We start from the raw sequence: 17,185 nt of genomic DNA, 5'->3' as shown, positions 1-17,185 counted from the left end.
AGTCATGCTGCATGAGTAATGGCAAAAGCAAGAGCTAAAACAATAAGATTACCGTGTTGAACTCTTAATGCGTTGTCAGGAATACAGACTTCAAGTAGTGCTGAAAATATGTTCTTCCTCTGAATAATGCATACTTTAAGTGCAACTCACTTTGACAGCTTACCAATTGTACATATTTTCTAAAAACAAAATCATCCTGCTGGTAGAGGAAGCTATTGACGGTGACCTATCTCCTATACAGGACCAGATTGAGAGGAAGCCAAATTAAACACTAAACCAACAGCCAAGGGCCCTGCTCATTAATCCAAAATGACATTTTCTCTGCAGGTTGATTTTGTTTTTAATAGTCTCAACTATCTACACTAATGGGTGGGGACGCATAGGATAAATAAACCAAAACAGGATAACAGAAAATGGAATTGATATTTAACTGTGGAATGTATGTTTGTGGGAGGGCTGTTATTTATGTCACATGGTGGTCACGCTCCATGGAGCTTTGGCTGTCCCTTTGTTGTGTTAGAGCAAACGTGAACTGTGAACTGTTCTCTGAAGGAAAAATCTGGCCCTGGCCCATGGGTCCACCTTAGTTTGTGTCTTTACAGAGATAGGTCTATGCAGATACCCGGCCTGGTTCTTCACCTGTGGATGCCAAGCTCCTAGGTATGCACCTGCATCTAATCAGAAACACAGAGTTTCGATACACGTTAGGTCCCCTGCCACACAATTTATCCTTGACTTCTCTGCTGCCTGATTGAAGAAGAGAACATCTCTGGAAGGATATATTCTGTCATTTCTTTCAGCTATTTTAAACTTAATCCCTGGATCAAGGCAGATAATTAAAGAACTTCGTGTTTGAACTGTATCATTTTGTTCCCTCAGAGAACTGCGTTCTTGAGGACTTCACTTTGCTGTGAGGCCCTAACTTAAGTCCCCTTGGGTGATCCTGTGAGAAACAACTACTGGGAACTGAGTTGCTTTACATATTATTCATGACATCAGTATCCTTTCTGAAGATGCACCGGAGAAACTTCTTTCAGGTCTCCAGTATCCTGAGCCCCTGTAGGTATCTTACAAAACAGGGTAAGTTTGGGGCACCTGGGTGGCTCAGTCGGTTAAGCGGCCAACTTTGGCTCAGGTCATGATCTCACACTCCATGAGTTCGAGCCCCGCGTCGGGCTCTGTGCTGACAGCTCAGAGCCTGGGGCCTGTTTCAGATTCTGTGCCTCCTTCTCTCTCTGACCCTCCCCTGTTCATGCTCTGTCTGTCTCTGTCTCAAAAATCAATCCACATTAAGAAAAATGTTTTTAAATTAAAAAAATAAAAAATAAAAAAAACAGGGTGAGTTTTATGACTGATATGGTTTCTTTGTTGCTCAGAGCCAAATCTGTGGTCCCTCTGTAGTAACTGCTTGAATCCCTATAATTGGAATTGCTCTGCAGTGGCATTATTTCTTGTTTCACTTTACTGTCTTTTTCTCTTCTTCGTTTGTTTCAATTTATTGCATGATTTTTTAAAAGTTTATTTATTATTTTGAGAGAGAGAGAGAGAGCATAAGCGAGTGGCAAAGGGGCAGAAAGAGAGGGAGATCGAGAATCTAAAGCAGGTTCCACACTGCAGGGCTCACACTCATGAACCATGAGATCATGACCTGAGCCTAAATCAAGAGTTGAATGTTTAAATGACTGAGCCACCCAGGCACCTCTTATTGCATGATTTTTATAAGTCACGTAAGGTACATTTTGAAATAAGTCACGGTAGTTAAATGGATACATTTATCATTCTTATGGCATTTTCTGAGCAAACATCAACAAGAAAATAGCCCCTGGAGATACCCCCAAAAGTATGAATGATAATGGGGGAAAGTTTTTAAATATTTTTATTACCCCAGGTAATTGAGAATTTGAGATACAGCAGCTATTTTTAATTAATTTGACTGAAACACAGAGGAAATTGAAGCACATGTTGATTTCAGACTGGAGGAAGAAGAAGCAAAAACTCTCTGCAGGGTAGGACACCACTACTGAGCAAACCAGGACTCACAGGAAAGGAGGAAGGTACCATCTGACCCTTTACTAGGTGGGAAATGGTCCTGAAAGGGCCCATCTGGACCAAGGGCTGAAACCAAGGACAACCTCATCTGGAGGGAAGGGTTACTCTGCTGAAAGAGTGAAGCAGGCAGGGAAATCCTTCTCCAAACCCAATTCAATGCTTCATATTTCTTTTAAAATCTCATTTGTTTGTTTGTCTATTATTATGCTTAAATTTGAGCAAATCATAACCCAAGCCCTATTATCCATCCTTGATAATGACATTTATTTATGAAGGTAAAGTCCATCAACTACATGCAACAATGCGCCTGTCACTGAGGATAAATGAACAAGTCAGAAGTCCTGTTCTTAACGAGCTCACCCCTTTTTAGCCCTTTTTGTTTGTTCATTTATTCAAACACCTATTTATTATTTCATATTTATTTGTTTTATCCAGTATCTCATTTAGTTATTGAGTATCTGAAGGGAGGGCTATAAGAATAATTGTGGGAGGGCACCTAAGCTATAATGCGTTGGGCAACAAAGGAAGTCCACCTGAGGAGGTGGTCTTTAGATTGAGACCTGAAGGCAAGGAGCTGGGCCAGGGGCCAGGGATGGGAAGGGTGAATGCTGAGTGGATGGAACAGTGTCGGCAAAGTCCTGAGGTGGGAATGAGATGCCCGAGTTGGCTGGAGAACAGTGAGGGAGGGCCAGTGTGCATGTGATGAAGTGACAAGGTACCTGTGAGGTCGTGCTGTAGGAAAGCATTATTTCTTCTCTCAGATGCCCTCGTGGCCAACATCTTTCAGCTCCTTTAAGTCTTTGCTCAGCCACTCTTTCAATTTGTCCTAACATGACCATCTCATCTGAGTTGTAATAGCCTCCTCCCTCCGATTAGTTTCCTTTGCATATATCACCTTCTAACGGTATAATACAGTATTTATTTATTATGTTTCTTGTTTGTCTCCCCCTACCCTTTTCCATTAGCTTCAGGAAGGCACAGATTTTTATCTGTTCTGTTGACTGGCACAACCCCCAAATCTAGAACAGGGCCTGACATGTGGCAGGCACTCAATCAATAGCTGTTGAATGGAATTAAGTTGAAAGGCAACGAGCATTTTAAGCAAGGATGCAACCTGATCTTATTTATATTTTTGGAAGATAACTCTGGAAGCTGAGTGGGAAAAAAATACGTTTTAAATCCAAAAGACACTTCTCTACATGGTTCTCCATCAACTCCAGAATCTAAAACCAAGCCTTGGCCAGGGAGATGTTAAGCTTCTTTCTTTTTTAAATCACCCAGGTAGATAAAGAAATAACATGGGTATTATGGAGGCTTTACGCACACGGGGAGGAGCCACAGAAAGAAAGCCAACCACCCTATCAAGTCAGGTAAGGTCAGAAGTACCCACTGCATGCATGCCTACCAACAAAGCCCCAAATAACTGGGATCAATGAAACAACAGGTTATGTTTGCGCTGATTCTCTTTGCTGTGGCTTGCTACCGCTTCAAGGAAGAAGCTATTTGCTTTTCATGTCAGAGTTAAAAAATTTTTTTTTCAGATTTCACTCAAAAGCAAAACAATTTGTACTGGTTAACTCTTTTTAAAGAAGTATATTGAAAGAAATTGCCTCAGGATAGGGTGCTCATACTCCATTAAGAGGAGATTTATTGGTTACACAGACTTGGAAAGCCTAATCTAGGCTGATTCGTGCACTCAACAAATATTTATCAAACATTCTATATATGCATGTCCTTTCTGGGGAGTTAAAGAGATGATTCTTATACGGGTTCCTTATAAAGCTTACCTTCTAGTTGAGGAAATGACACGCATGCACAAGAAGTTAAATTGGAAGAGACCAAAGCAAACTGTGCCCTGAGGCAGCTTGTAAGTATTAAACAGGTGGTAAGACCAGGTGCTGTACAATCACTCCCAAATGCTAGCCTGTGTAGTTTTCACTCCCTTAGACAGTCACATAATAAAAAAATATATAAGTGAATATAAATGAGTTTTTCTGAAGCTAAGGGTACAACATTGAAAGAACTGACCATTATTCTGAGACTGTGCCTTTTGGTCTTTTTGAGTGGTAAAATATCTTTTCTTTCATAAGATCATTGTGATGGTGGTCTTTTTAAAAAAGTCTTTATTTTGGCAGAATAAAAAAAGTTGACAACCCTATATTGGACTTTATTATGTTGAAGTCGTACACTGATTCATAAATGCCCCAAACTAGAAACTGCTGCTATTAGAGCAAACAGGATGGTCAGGAGGGGTTCATTGACCAAATGGAATAAACTGGGTAGGATTTTGATGGTCAGAGTGGATACAGATGGACATTATATATTAAGTCTCAGCACATTGGTGAGGTGAATTTAACCATGCTTTGTGTGGAGGTTATATGAACAAAGCCACAAGATAACAATGCAGATGACCAGCTTGGAGTCGTCCTCTGTAGGGAGTGCATATAGGTGATTACTGGGAAATTAGTTTTTAGAGTAAAATTGGGGCAGATTATGGAGAGCCTTGAATGTCCAAATAAGGAGATAGACTTTAGAGAAATGGCAGCATTTTAATGGGTAGTTTTAAAGCAGAAAAGTAACATGAAGGAGTATCGTTTTTTATTTTTATTTTTTTAATGTAATGTATTGTCAAGTTAGGCAACATACATTGTATATAGTATGCTCTTGGTTTCGGGGGGTAGATTCCCGTGATTCATCGCTTACATACAATACCCAGTACTCACCCCAACAAGTGCCCTCCTTGAAGGAGTATTATTTTTAAAAGATTAACAAAGTCGTCAAAGCACAAAGGAAGAGAATAAAACAAGAAAAAAAGGAACAGAGGGGAACTACAAAACAGCCCAAATAGCAATAAATACATACCTACCAATAGTTATTTTAAATGTAAATGGACGGAATTCTCCAATCTAAGGACATAGAGTGGTTGAATGGATTAAAAAAGAAAAAAAGAAAAGAAAAGAAAAGCAAGACCCATCTATATGTTGTCTCATCTATATGCTGGCTCACTTCAGATGTAAGGACACACATAGACTAAAAGTGAAGGGATGGGAAAAGATAATCCATGCAAATGGAAACCAAAAGAAAGCTGGGGTGGTTGTGCTCATATCAGACACAATAGACTTGAAAACAAAGAGTGTAATAAGCGACTAAAATAGGCATTATATAATGATAAGGGGGTCAACCCAACAAGAGGATATAACATTTGTAAATATTTATGCAGTCAACAAAGGAACACCTATATATATAAAGTAAATATTAATGGACCTAAGAAGAGAAACAGACAGCAATACAATAATGGTAGAAGATTTTAGTACCCAACTTACATCAACGGATAGATCATCTGGATAGAAAATCAATAAGGAAACATCAGCTTTAAGCAACATATTAGACCAGATGGGCTTAACAGATATATAGAGAATATTCTATTCAAAAATAACAGAACACACATTCTTTTCAAGTACGCATGGAACATTTCCAAAATAGATCACATATTGGGTCACAAAGCAAGTCTTAGTAGGGGCGCCTGGGTGGCGCAGTCGGTTGAGCGTCCGACTTCAGCCAGGTCACGATCTTGCGGTCTGGGGGTTCAAGCCCCGCGTCAGGCTCTGGGCTGATGGCTCAGAGCCTGGAGCCTGTTTCTGATTCTGTGTCTCCCTCTCTCTCTGCCCCTCCCCCGTTCATGCTCTGTCTCTCTCTGTCCCAAAAATAAATAAACGTTGAAAAAAAAAATTAAAAAAAAAAAACAAAGCAAGTCTTAGTAAAATTAATAGGATTGAAATCACATTAAGAATCTTTTCTGATCACAGTGGTATTAAACTAGAAATTAATTACATGAAGAAAACTGGAAAATTCACAAATATGTGAATCAAGTAACATGTTACTGTAGTACCAGTGGATCAAAGAATAGAGTAAAAGTGAAGTTAACAAATACACTGAGACAAATGAACATGGAAATGTAACATACCAAAATGTATGGGATGCAGCAAAAGGTGTTCTAAGAGAGCTTAAAATTCCAATGACACTTTTCAAAAAAATAGAACAAATAATTATAACATTTGTATGGAACTACAAAGACATCAAAATAGCCAAAGAAATCTTGAGAAAAAAGAACAAAGCTGGAGACATCATTGTTCCCTCATTTCAAACTATATCGCAAAGCTGTAATAATTAAAACACTATGGTGTTGGCATAAAAACAGACACAGACCAATAGAACAAAACAGAGAACCCAGAAAATAAATCCACGTGTATATGGTTAATTAACTTATGACAAAGGAGCCAAGAATTGACAATGAGGAAAGGACAGTAAGATATGGGGTCAACAGTGAGGAAAATTTAAGTTTGATTACTGGCTCCTGGGCACTTGATTGGTTTATTTAACTGGCATGTGAGCAAAGGAAAGTGATAATTGAAGTATGTGTTCTAAAGGAACACAAACATAATGGTCACTTGTACACTGATGTTTACAGCAGCATTAGTCATAATAACTAAATCATGGAAGCAACCCAAAAGTCCACCGCTGGATGAACAGATAAGCCAAGTGTAGTATACACATACAATGGAATATTATTTGGCCTTAAAAAGGAAGGAAATTCCGACCTATGCTACAATATGGATGAACCTTGAGGACACGATGGTAACTGAAATAAGCCAGACACAAAAGGAGAAATACTGTATGACTCTACCTGTATGAAGTACTGTATAAGTGGGTATTTATAAATCTAAAATACAAACCATCTTAGAGTATTTGACTACTCTGAGAAGTCAAAATCATAGAGATAGAAAATAAAATGGCAGTTTCCAAGGGCTCTGGGGAGGGGGAAATGGAGAGTTGGTGTTTAATGGGTATAGAGTTTCAGTTTTGCAAGATAAAACTAGTTCTGGGAATGGATGCTGGTGATGGTTGCACAACAATATGGGTATATTCGATGCCCTGAACCGTACACTTAAAAATGCTCAAGACAGCAAATGTTACATTATGCATATTTTACCACAATTTTTTTTAAAGAAGGAAAAGATAAAAATGATGACCACAAATAGCTCATCGGGTTTATTGGTACAGTGTTTCTGTTAACGAGGTCTGCAAAGTGCTTTGCAGCCATTTATTAGCTTTGGGATGTTTTGTCAAATCAAAGTACATTCTTTAGATAAGGAGTTTGGTTTGCTTTGATATTTAATGACCTTCCCTTTACCTAGGGCACAGCATTTCCAGATGTGCAACACCACCAACACCGAGCCCAGCACATGATAAGTGCTCCGTAAACATTTTCAAATATATAACTACCGGCGAAGGCTAACATCTATTCTGAACATTTATTTAGAAGCAGGTTTATCTTGAAGCTGAGGAAGCTTAAGCTTCAAAATCTCAATTTAAGAAGCCCTTCCCGGACCCCGGGAGGGGCCTTAGCAACACGTTCATATAGTCCTATATTCATGTACAACTTGCAAAAGTGAGATTTATATTCTTTTTATGAAAGAGGGCCCCCAAAGTTATATCATCTTCAGGTCCCACAAAACCTGGATGGGCTGCTGTACTTACTGCCTTGGTAACGACTTGCTAACTCCTTTCTGTGGTTGCCTGGTAACCCTCCTGACAGCCGTGTGTTCTCTCCATTTCTCAGATGAGGAAACTGGGTAACTTGACCACAGTTACTCCACAAGGCAGTGATCCACAAGGATTTGTCCCCTGGCATGTGGGGCTAGCATGACAATTCCACCGAGGAGGGGAGGCCAAGCCTGACTCCAGTCAATGTTAAATTAGGTGTGTACTTGATAAATACTATAATTTCACTTGATGTAACTATAATAACGACAATGATGACTGGTCTTTTAAAATAACCTATGATTTGGGGAAAACATGTATCCTACAGGCTTCTCCAGCCCCCGTCTCCATTTAATATTCTTGTTTAGTAGATGGAAGGAAATTTAGGGAAGAGGGGGGAGGAAAAGAGTAAGCCTGAAGAGGGGAACAGAAGGGACAGAGATGCAATCCTGCATTAACAAAAATTCTCCACACGCTCTCCAGCATTTCTCCTTTGCTTATGAGGGATGTACAAAGGCACTTTGTCTCCTAGGATGTTGCATTTCGGTTTTATCTAGCATTTGTATCTGCTCTGGCCCCCTAGGACTTCTACTCTGGAGGTGCTATTTCTAGTCTGAAAGCTCCATAAGTCAGAGGGCAGAAAGGAATCCTTCCTGTAAACATCCTCTGGGCCACTCCCGGAAAAGGTAACCAGCAACCACTGCTTCCTGTCTTTATTCTGATTCTTGGAGCAAATAGTACAATTTTTTACTTCTCTAAGATTTCTTGAGACCCATGAGAGAACAGAACTGAAAAGTCACAGGATTAAAAAATTTCCTCCTCTTGGGATGCCTGGGTGGCTCAGTCAGTTAAACATCCGACTCTTGATTTCAGCTCAGGTCATGATCTTATAGTTTGTGAGTTCAAACCCCATGTACAATTCTGTGCTGATCGGTGCAGAGCCCGCTTGGGATTCCCTGTCTCCCTCTCTCTCTGCCCCTCCCCTGCTCACCATCTCTCTCTCTCTCTCTCTCTCTCTCTCTCTCTTTCAAAATAAATAAATAAATAAATAAATAAACATCAAGAAACCTAAAAAATAAAAATAAATAACAATAAAAATATTCTCCTGTTGAGGATACCACTGTCTTCAGATTGAGAGTCTCTGGCTTAGAAAACTCCTTCACACTCCTGGCTTCCATCAAGACACTGGGCCTAGCACTGTGCCTGGCACTTGGGAAGTGTGCCAACTGACTCCCACCCCTCAGAGAGGTGCTGTCAATCAACCCAAAGGCAGCATTCACCCACCCACCCAGATTTCTGTCCCTTGCCAGTAATCAAACCTAAATTCTTCTCCATGGTTCACCCCGTATCTTACTGCCAAGGACAAGGGCAACGCGTCAATGGAGCCATGATCATGAAGTCAAGAGATCTGGGTCCTAGTCCAGCAGTGCAATGAGTGTTAGCCACTCAAGTGATACCGGGGCAAATCCTTTCATCTTGCTGGGCCTCAGCGTCCTCACCTGTCCCATGAGTGATTTGGACTCGGGTTTCTTTTCTAGGGTGATTGACTCAGCCCATGTCTTGGGAAATCCCCCCCTCCAGGGCAAACTGGGACAGGACAGCTGGTCACCCTGCCTTTAGCAAGTACTCAAATCTGACACCAGGTTTTTAACATGTGCTTGATTAAATGGAATAAAGCTGTTTGCCTCTACCCCACCCCTCAGGAAATATTAAAAGGGAATTCAGCAGCTGAGTCAGGCTGGGACAAAATTCCAAATGTGTAATTTTTAACAGGCCTTTTGGGAAAAGGTTGATTTCAGATTCTGTTAAGAAGTCATCCCTTACAAATGTTCTGGTAAGGGAGGTTTGTATGTTAACGATTAGACAAGAGCTGTTAAAATCTCAGCCGAACAGCTTAAACTATTTCCTACTTTTAATAAATAGCTTGGCTTCTCATGGAACCACCGTAGAACAGTAGGATTCCTTTCCCCCTAAAGTGTGCACTTCTAGGTCATGGGGAAAAAGCAAAATAAAACCCAGCAACAACAAACAAGCAAAATTAAACTAAGGTCGGCTCCTTGTCTGATCTGCAGCTAAAAGGAAAGCTCAGTCTGGAATATGTTTCAACTTCCCCTCTCTTATGTAGGAATGTGCTGACGTGCCTGCTTGAAACCCCAAATGAGCCCCCTTTACTGGGGAGGATGATTCAGCCAGATTCCAGCTACCATCAGCAAATAGGCAGGGCCGGTGGGAGCGAAGTCAATGAAGATTCTAGGATTGTTAACTTCTAGGGGCCAAATGGAGTCCTGGTTGATTTGGGCAAAAGAGGCATTTCAGCTCAATCTGTCAGTTGCCTATTTTTAGATTATTTGAGGATTTGACCCTGGGTCCGTGGGCAGTTACAGAGCATTATTGATTTGACTGGTCTTGACAAAGGACCTAAAAGTCAATCTTGGTCCTACATGTACAGCCTCTTCCCCACGAGTACATAGAAATGAAAAGAGGGGTGTCTGGCTGGCTCAGTCAGTAGAGGGTGCATCTTGGGGTTGTAAGTTTGAGCCCCACATTGAGTGTAGAGATTACTTAAAAAATAAAATCTTAAAAAAAAAAGAAATGAAAAGACAATTCCCTATATCAGTTATTATTCCCTATAGACAATGGTTTAGTGACCCCTTTCTATGGTCTGTCATGATAGAATCTAAGCCTACAGATCAAGTTATATTTTACAAAACTTTTCTACACATACATCATTCAAACTTCATTGAGATAATGTATGTAAAGTAAGACATTATTATCCCCATTTTATAAACACAGAAATGGAAGCCCAGAGAAATTAGGAGTCTCGCCCACAGACACAAACCTGGTAAGTGGCAGAGCTGGGCCCAATCTTAGGTCTTCCTAACCGAAATCAGAACTGTCATTAAAATGCAAACCAAAGTGCATTTTGCTTATTAAAGTATTCCTTCTAGCATTCTTGCTACTCTTTCTCATACTATTGATACCATCTAAAGGTAATGATTAACAGGAGTTTAGAGAGAGTGTTAAAAAGGAAGAAAGTCAGAAACAGTGTTGCATACCACTTACTTTTAAAGGAGCCACAGGAAGAAGAGAAGCCAGCAAAGGGGTCAGAGAAGGGGTGGAGGACTTAACCAGCTCAAGGCTGTCTCCTAAGCCAGGGAGGAGAGAGGAGACTTCATCTGTAAGGACTGATGATTAACAATGACCACTCCGGGGTCTGGTGTTCAGGGAACAAGAGCAAGGGCTTTGGATGGGGGGAGGGGAAGAGATCCAGGGCACAGGTGAGGGCTGGCCTTGGAGAGGAACGTGGGCAGTTGCAGATGGAGGCTTGCAAGAACAGAATAAAAAGATACAGAGGCAGACATTTGATAGCCTTAATGTTACCTCTGTAGAAACTCTCTTACTATGTTTTTATTTTCTCAGCAAGCGAGTGGTTTTGAGGAGAGAGGAGAATCAGTGAAATCCTCTCTTTAGAAGGGGAGAGTAAGTCATCTGAGGAAACCGGTTAGGATCTCCAGGCAGCACTAAGGGTTTGAGGTCACTTAAGATTCGATGTCGTTGTTGGGTCATAAAGATTGAACCACCAATTCCCAGGCCTCCCTTTGTCCCCACCCCTCAAGTGTGCTCTGCTTTAAAACATATAGCATCTATTATTTTATTCAATCTACAAACATTTGTGTCACAATTAACCTAGTTCCTGGTGCATAGATGCAGTGAGGGCATGTTCTCTCCAGGGTCAGGCTTGGAGGTGGGGAGGGAGGCGTGAGAAGGGGTTGGAAAGGTTGATTCCTTTGGGGCTTTGGCATCCATCCCCCATGTACAGAGGGAAACGGATGCTTCTTGCAGGCAGCAAGCTCCCTCGGGATTGAGGGGAGAGGCAACTGGAGAACATGGCTTTAATTTGAGAACTGAGTGAACTTTGACACATTGAACCCCAGAATTAGACATTACTATTTAGGCATACTCACCCAGGCCCAAGCTTCAGTGGACCTCCATAGCGTGGAGGAGAAATGGCTGAAAACAAGTGACCTAATGTGGGCATATCACTGCCAGGAGGAGAAAGGCAAGGAAGGTGTTCCCATCTGATGCAGGTCCCAGTTTCTCCTTCCAAAGTCACCAGTCAGGTACATCATTTTATCTGGAGGGGGTTGGTGGGGGAGGGCAAGTGGGAGAGAAGGAGGCCAGGAATGGGACATAATTTATGTGTCATGGAAGGAAGTAGCAGGTATGGGGATGGAAGTTTCCCTCCGAATAGTCATGAATTGAAAGAAAGGTCTTGGGGACCATGAAAGGCTACCCCTGCTTCAGCCCTGAAGCAAGCACCAGATAGGTAAAAGGGAGTGGGAACTTTGAGGATATAAACAGGAAATTGATTACCATGTTGACCTATGTAATCTGAGCTAACCCAACATGGAAGTGAGATAGTGAAAAGGAGGTAGGACCAATCAATTGGGACCCAAGTGAGGTCAAAGAATGGTTGGCTTTGAAGTTTCAGGGAGAATGTTCTGGAAAGGTCACATAGCCTTCCACATATTTGAAAATCACCATTCTGGTCCTCTTGAGTCTTTTTGCTGCAATGAAACATACCCAGTTTCTTCACTGGTCCTCATATGAGAATATTTCAAGTATATTTTTTAAAAGCCTGGTTGCTTTCTACTGAGCATGCTCAATCTTGTTGCTGTGAAAAGATGGCACAGAGAGACCATAACAAAGACTCTGTCCTACAGAAGTAGGCAGGGATCCCTTCTTCCCCTGGTCAGAGACACCCTCCCTCAACAGGTACTGGAAGCCATGGATCTCGTTCCCCTTTCAGTGGTTCCCTCCCCCTGATAACTCACCCTGAGCCCTCTGGCTACCACAACCCCTGGGTCTATTTTGTGCAAGTACTGCTGCCAGATGAGGGCTCTGCCACGGCATACCTGAGTAGTTGGGTTTTTTGGACCTCATGTGTGTATTTACCCATATTAAATAGCAAAGTTCGGAGGAATGATTTCTTTGCGGGTCATTTCAACTTTTACTAAAATTCTTAATGACATTTTTATCAATCTCTTCATCATTTACTATTAGTCTCAGAGTTTTTGGTAGTGAGGGAAGTGTATACTTGGTTTATGCCTATTTTTTTTTTGAGAGAGAGACAGAGTGTGTGTGTGTGTGTGTGTGTGTGTGCGCGCGCACAAGTGGAGATGGTGGGGGGTGGAGAGAGAGAGAGAGAGAGAGGGAGAAACTTAAGCAGACTCCATGCTCAGCACAGAGCCCAACACGTGGCTCGTCCCCCATGATCCTGGGATCATGACCTGAGCCAAATTCGAGAGTTGGACTCTTAGCCAACTGAGCCACCCAGGCACCCCATTGATTTATATCTATTGATTTAGCAATCACATACATTTATTGAGAACTTCCCAAAAGGTTGGTACTAGAATACAGCAGTAGCAGACAAACCAGACATGGCCCTGCTTTCACAGAATGTGCAGGGCGGGATCAGAAGGAGCTTGTGGTTTGTGTTTTTGCTTAGGCAAGATTTTAACTTACCGAGAGACCTGAACTTCTTTGTTGGAGTTTCTTCTTTTTTTCCTCTCGTTGTAACAGAGGACTTAACTCTTACCCCTTTGAAAGCCAGGCTCCGTACTTGACTTTGGTACTCATCTCCTCTTACCTACTCTCTCTCTTTTCTGGGGGATTCCCTTCAGCTCATGCACCTGCTCACCTTCAAAACTCCTTTCCTTGATCCACATTGCCCTCTCCAGCCACTGCACTATTCCTCGTACTCCCTCACAACAAAACTTCTTGGAAAAGAAAAGAGAAGAGAAGAGAAGAGAAGAGAAGAGAAGAGAAGAGAAGAGAAGAGAAGAGAAGAAAAGAAAAGAAAAGAAAAGAAAAGAAAAGAAAAGAAAAGAAAAGAAAAGAAAAGAAAAGAAAAGAAAAGAAAAGAAAAGAAAAGAAAAGGAAAGAAAACCTTCCACGTGTGGTGTATTTGAGGCTGGAAAAAGCATGGATGTGTTTGGAACAGCTGTGAGTGCTGTGGCAGAGAGCTGATAAACGAGGAAGAGCACTTTCCAGAGGGGGAGGCCCGGAGATCAAAGCCCTCTGCAAATATTCTGATAGAAGGCAGCTGTGTCATAGCAAAGCAGGCACTGATTTTTCCTCCAAGAATTTTGCAGAGTCCTGGTCCTACCATTCTTTAGCTGATGTGACCCCGGTCAAGTTACTCAACTTCTTTGAGCCTCTGTGGTCCTCATCTATCAAGTGGAGGCAGAGACATCTCCCCCATAAGTTTTTTTGTGATAATGAAATAGAATTCCTGAAAGTGTGAAACAAATATTTGTAAGTATTATTGTACAGAAATATTTCTTCACTCCATTTAAAGGAAGGGGTCCACCCCAGTCCGAGTCTGGGCTCCTCCAAAATGAAAGTGTGAGCCAAAGGCTCGCACACACAGCCCCCATGTTGTACATTTGGGAATGTGATCCTGAGGAGCAGGACTGGGAAGAGGAGGAGTAAACAGGGAAGGAGGGAGGGAAGGGCTGTTCAAGGATGTGTTACTAAATTGGTCAGGGCTATAGGAACTGCAGGTGACTGGTGCTCAGTCCCAGATGAGCTTCTGAAGAGTCTTATGACAAGCGTTTCAGAACTGTCCCCTCAGAGGACTTAAAGGGGAGAATTTATCCAAGGATTTCTCTAATGATCAAGGGTGGCCTGGTGGGCATTGACTGGGCGGTACACACCCGAGTTGCAAGTGGAAGGCCATGTCACATACCTTTGCAATTTACTCAGAATGGGTGCCTGGAGCAGTGGCTGGAGTAAGAGGTGGGGTCAGGAGGACTTAAAATGCTGCACAAGATATAGCCCATCCAACACAAATGGAAACGAAGAAGATGGTGACATGACTTGGCTTTCGCATTTATAGCAGGGATCATAAGCCACTTCCTTGGAGAAAAAGAGAGTAGCCATTAGTTATCTATCCTGTGTTTTTCCAGACACTGTGTGTTTCTGTGCAATCAAGAAATACAATCCCCAAATGCCCTGCCTGGCTTTGTGTACCCAACTATAAGTAGAGAAAGTAGGACCTAACTGAAAGAGATTCAGACGGAGGCCTTGAGTAGGCTGCTTAATTTTTCCCGTGAAGCAAGGGCAGGCTTATGGGGTAAATTGCTACTACTGCTGGTACTATCTTTCCTCCCTATATTATAGAGGTTTGGGGGGAGAGTGGCAGGGAGAAGGGAAATTCATGTGAACATATTTGGTAAACTAGTTAAAATCATTCCCATTTGGGTATCATTAAACATTGATCACTAAAGTCTGTTTTTCTAAGATATTCTTTTTTTAAAGTTTATTTGTCTGTTTTTAGAAAGATAGATGGGGAGGGGGTAGGAAGGGGCAGAGAGAGAGAGAGAGAGAGAGAGAGAGAGGAGAGAGAGAATCCCAAGCAGGCTCCGAGTTGTTAGCATGCAGCCCAATGTGGGGCTCAACCTCAGGAACCGTGAGACCACAACCTGAGCAAAAATCAAGAGTCAGACCGTTAACCAACTGAGCCACCCATGTGCACCCTAAGATATTCTATCATAATCAGAATAATTCAAGTTCAATCAACTCAAAACAATAGACCTAACTACCTACTTTGTGCCAGGCCCTATGTAATCCACTAAGGATTCAAAGATGCATAAAGAGGAATGACATAAACGGTTATGCTCATTCTTGAGTACTATTATTACAGGAATGAAAAGTAGCAGCATCAGGGGGCGCCTGGGTGTCTCAGTCCTTTGAGTGTCCGACTTTGGCTCAGGTCATGATCTCACAGTTTCCGGGTTTGAGCCCCGCCTCAGGCTCTGTGCTGACAGCTCCTGCTTCAGATTCTGTCTCTCTCTCTCTGTCTCTGTCTCTGCACCACCTGCCCCCATCCCCTGCTGCTTACTCTCTCTCTCTCTCTCTCTCTCTCTCTCTCTCTCTCTCAGAAATAAATAAACATTGAAAAAAAAAAGTAGCAGCATTGAAGCTTTGCTAGATGGAGCTGTTCAGAAACAAACATCTTACAGGTGTTGAAAATGTGGATATGTTTTCCAGCAGTCAAAACCATTGAAATAATTAGACTTCTTGTAACTTTCTCTAATTTCCCAAATGTAGCATTTGTTTAATAGGGAGTAAAGTATAACGTTGCTCTTGCCTAGGGTGTTTATCTAAAATTACCCTCCTAAATTCAGGAGTACTTTTCGAAATGATTTCCTTTTTCTTTTTCTTTTTCTTTTCTTTTCTTTTTTTTCTTTTTTTTTTTTTTTTGAGAGAGAGGGACAGAGAGAGAGAGAGAGAAAACGCAAACATGTGCGCATGTGTCCATGTGAGTGGGGGAGGGACAGAGGAAGAGGGAGAGAGAACCTTAAGAGAGTCTCCAAGCCCAGGGCAGAGCCTGACCCAGGGGTTCTATCTCACAATGGTGAGGTCATGACCTGAACCAAAATCAAGAGTCGGGTGTTCAACCGACTGAGCCACCCAGGCACCCCTCAACATGATTTTTTTTTAATTTATTTTTGAGACAGAGAGAGAACATTAGCTGGAGAGGGGCAGAGAGAGGGAGACACAATCTGAATCTGGCTCCAGGCTCTGAGCTGTCAGCACAAAGTCTGATGCAGGGCTTGAACCCACAAACCATGAGATCATGACCTGGGCTGAAGTCAGACGCCCAACCGACGGAGCCACCCAGGTGCCCCCAAAATAATTTTTAAACAATTAAATACACATGTACAGGATTCTATGGCAGCAAAAATCAATGAATAGGATGAATAGTCAGGAGATCCTTGGTCATTTATTATGCACTCAAATGCAACTAACTCCTGGAAAGAAATCTATTTTGCACTGATTCAGCATGTACTCTAGCACATACAATTGAAACAAATTGTACTCTACACACATACAATCAAAACAAATGTTTCAGAAAACAATAGTTAAATGAAACAATGTTTGCCTTTGCTATGTGCAACTGGTTCTGATAATTTCTATTTTCTTCTTTTTAATTTTTAATTCCATTATAGGAGTATACTAGAATATATGTTCAATGTAATAAATTCAAACAGGGCAGAGGTAGGTATAGTAAAAGCTAAAATACTTTCCATCTTTCCAAATCGAATTTGCCAACTCACCAGAGTACTAGGAATTAACAGTTTGATGTATATCCTTTGACAGTGTTTTCTACACATTTACATATGTATGCACACACACATACAACTGTTTTTGATATTGTTTTTTGTAAATGTGAACATACATATTCTATTGTCCTGAAATTTGATTTTTTTCTTCTTTCTCTCTCTGAAGGTATTTTTATGTCAATCCATTATTATCCACCTCATTTTTAAGAAAAGTTTGTAGCTTTTTATCGCATGAGTGTATATGATTTATTCAAAGTATTACTCTACTATAGGACAGTGAGATCATGTCTAATTTTTTTGTGTGTCTAATTTTTTTTTTTTACTATTTTTGTTTGTTTATTATTTTTTTTAAATTTTTTTTAAGGTTTTATTTATTTTTGAGACAGAGAGAGTCAGAGCATGAACGGGGGAGGGGCAGAGAGAGAGGGAGACACAGAATCGGAAGCAGGCTCCAGGCTCTGAGC

At 41.4% G+C, this 17,185-nt stretch overlaps 1 long non-coding RNA gene across 1 annotated transcript in view; it reads right to left on the bottom strand.

The window, feature by feature from the left end:
* The window catches only part of LOC122480798, a 53,483-nt gene extending 42,951 nt beyond the window's left edge, over window positions 1-10,532 (bottom strand). The window contains exon 1 of the long non-coding RNA XR_006296661.1: window positions 10,430-10,532. This is a non-coding gene — a long non-coding RNA (uncharacterized LOC122480798). The remainder of the gene's footprint in view (window positions 1-10,429) is intronic.
* Between the last annotated feature and the right edge of the window lie 6,653 nt (window positions 10,533-17,185).

This window comes from Prionailurus bengalensis, chromosome C1 (assembly GCF_016509475.1).
Source record: "Prionailurus bengalensis isolate Pbe53 chromosome C1, Fcat_Pben_1.1_paternal_pri, whole genome shotgun sequence".
Taxonomy (NCBI): Eukaryota; Metazoa; Chordata; class Mammalia; order Carnivora; family Felidae; genus Prionailurus; species Prionailurus bengalensis.
This window is presented reverse-complemented; position numbering and strand designations above follow the sequence as displayed.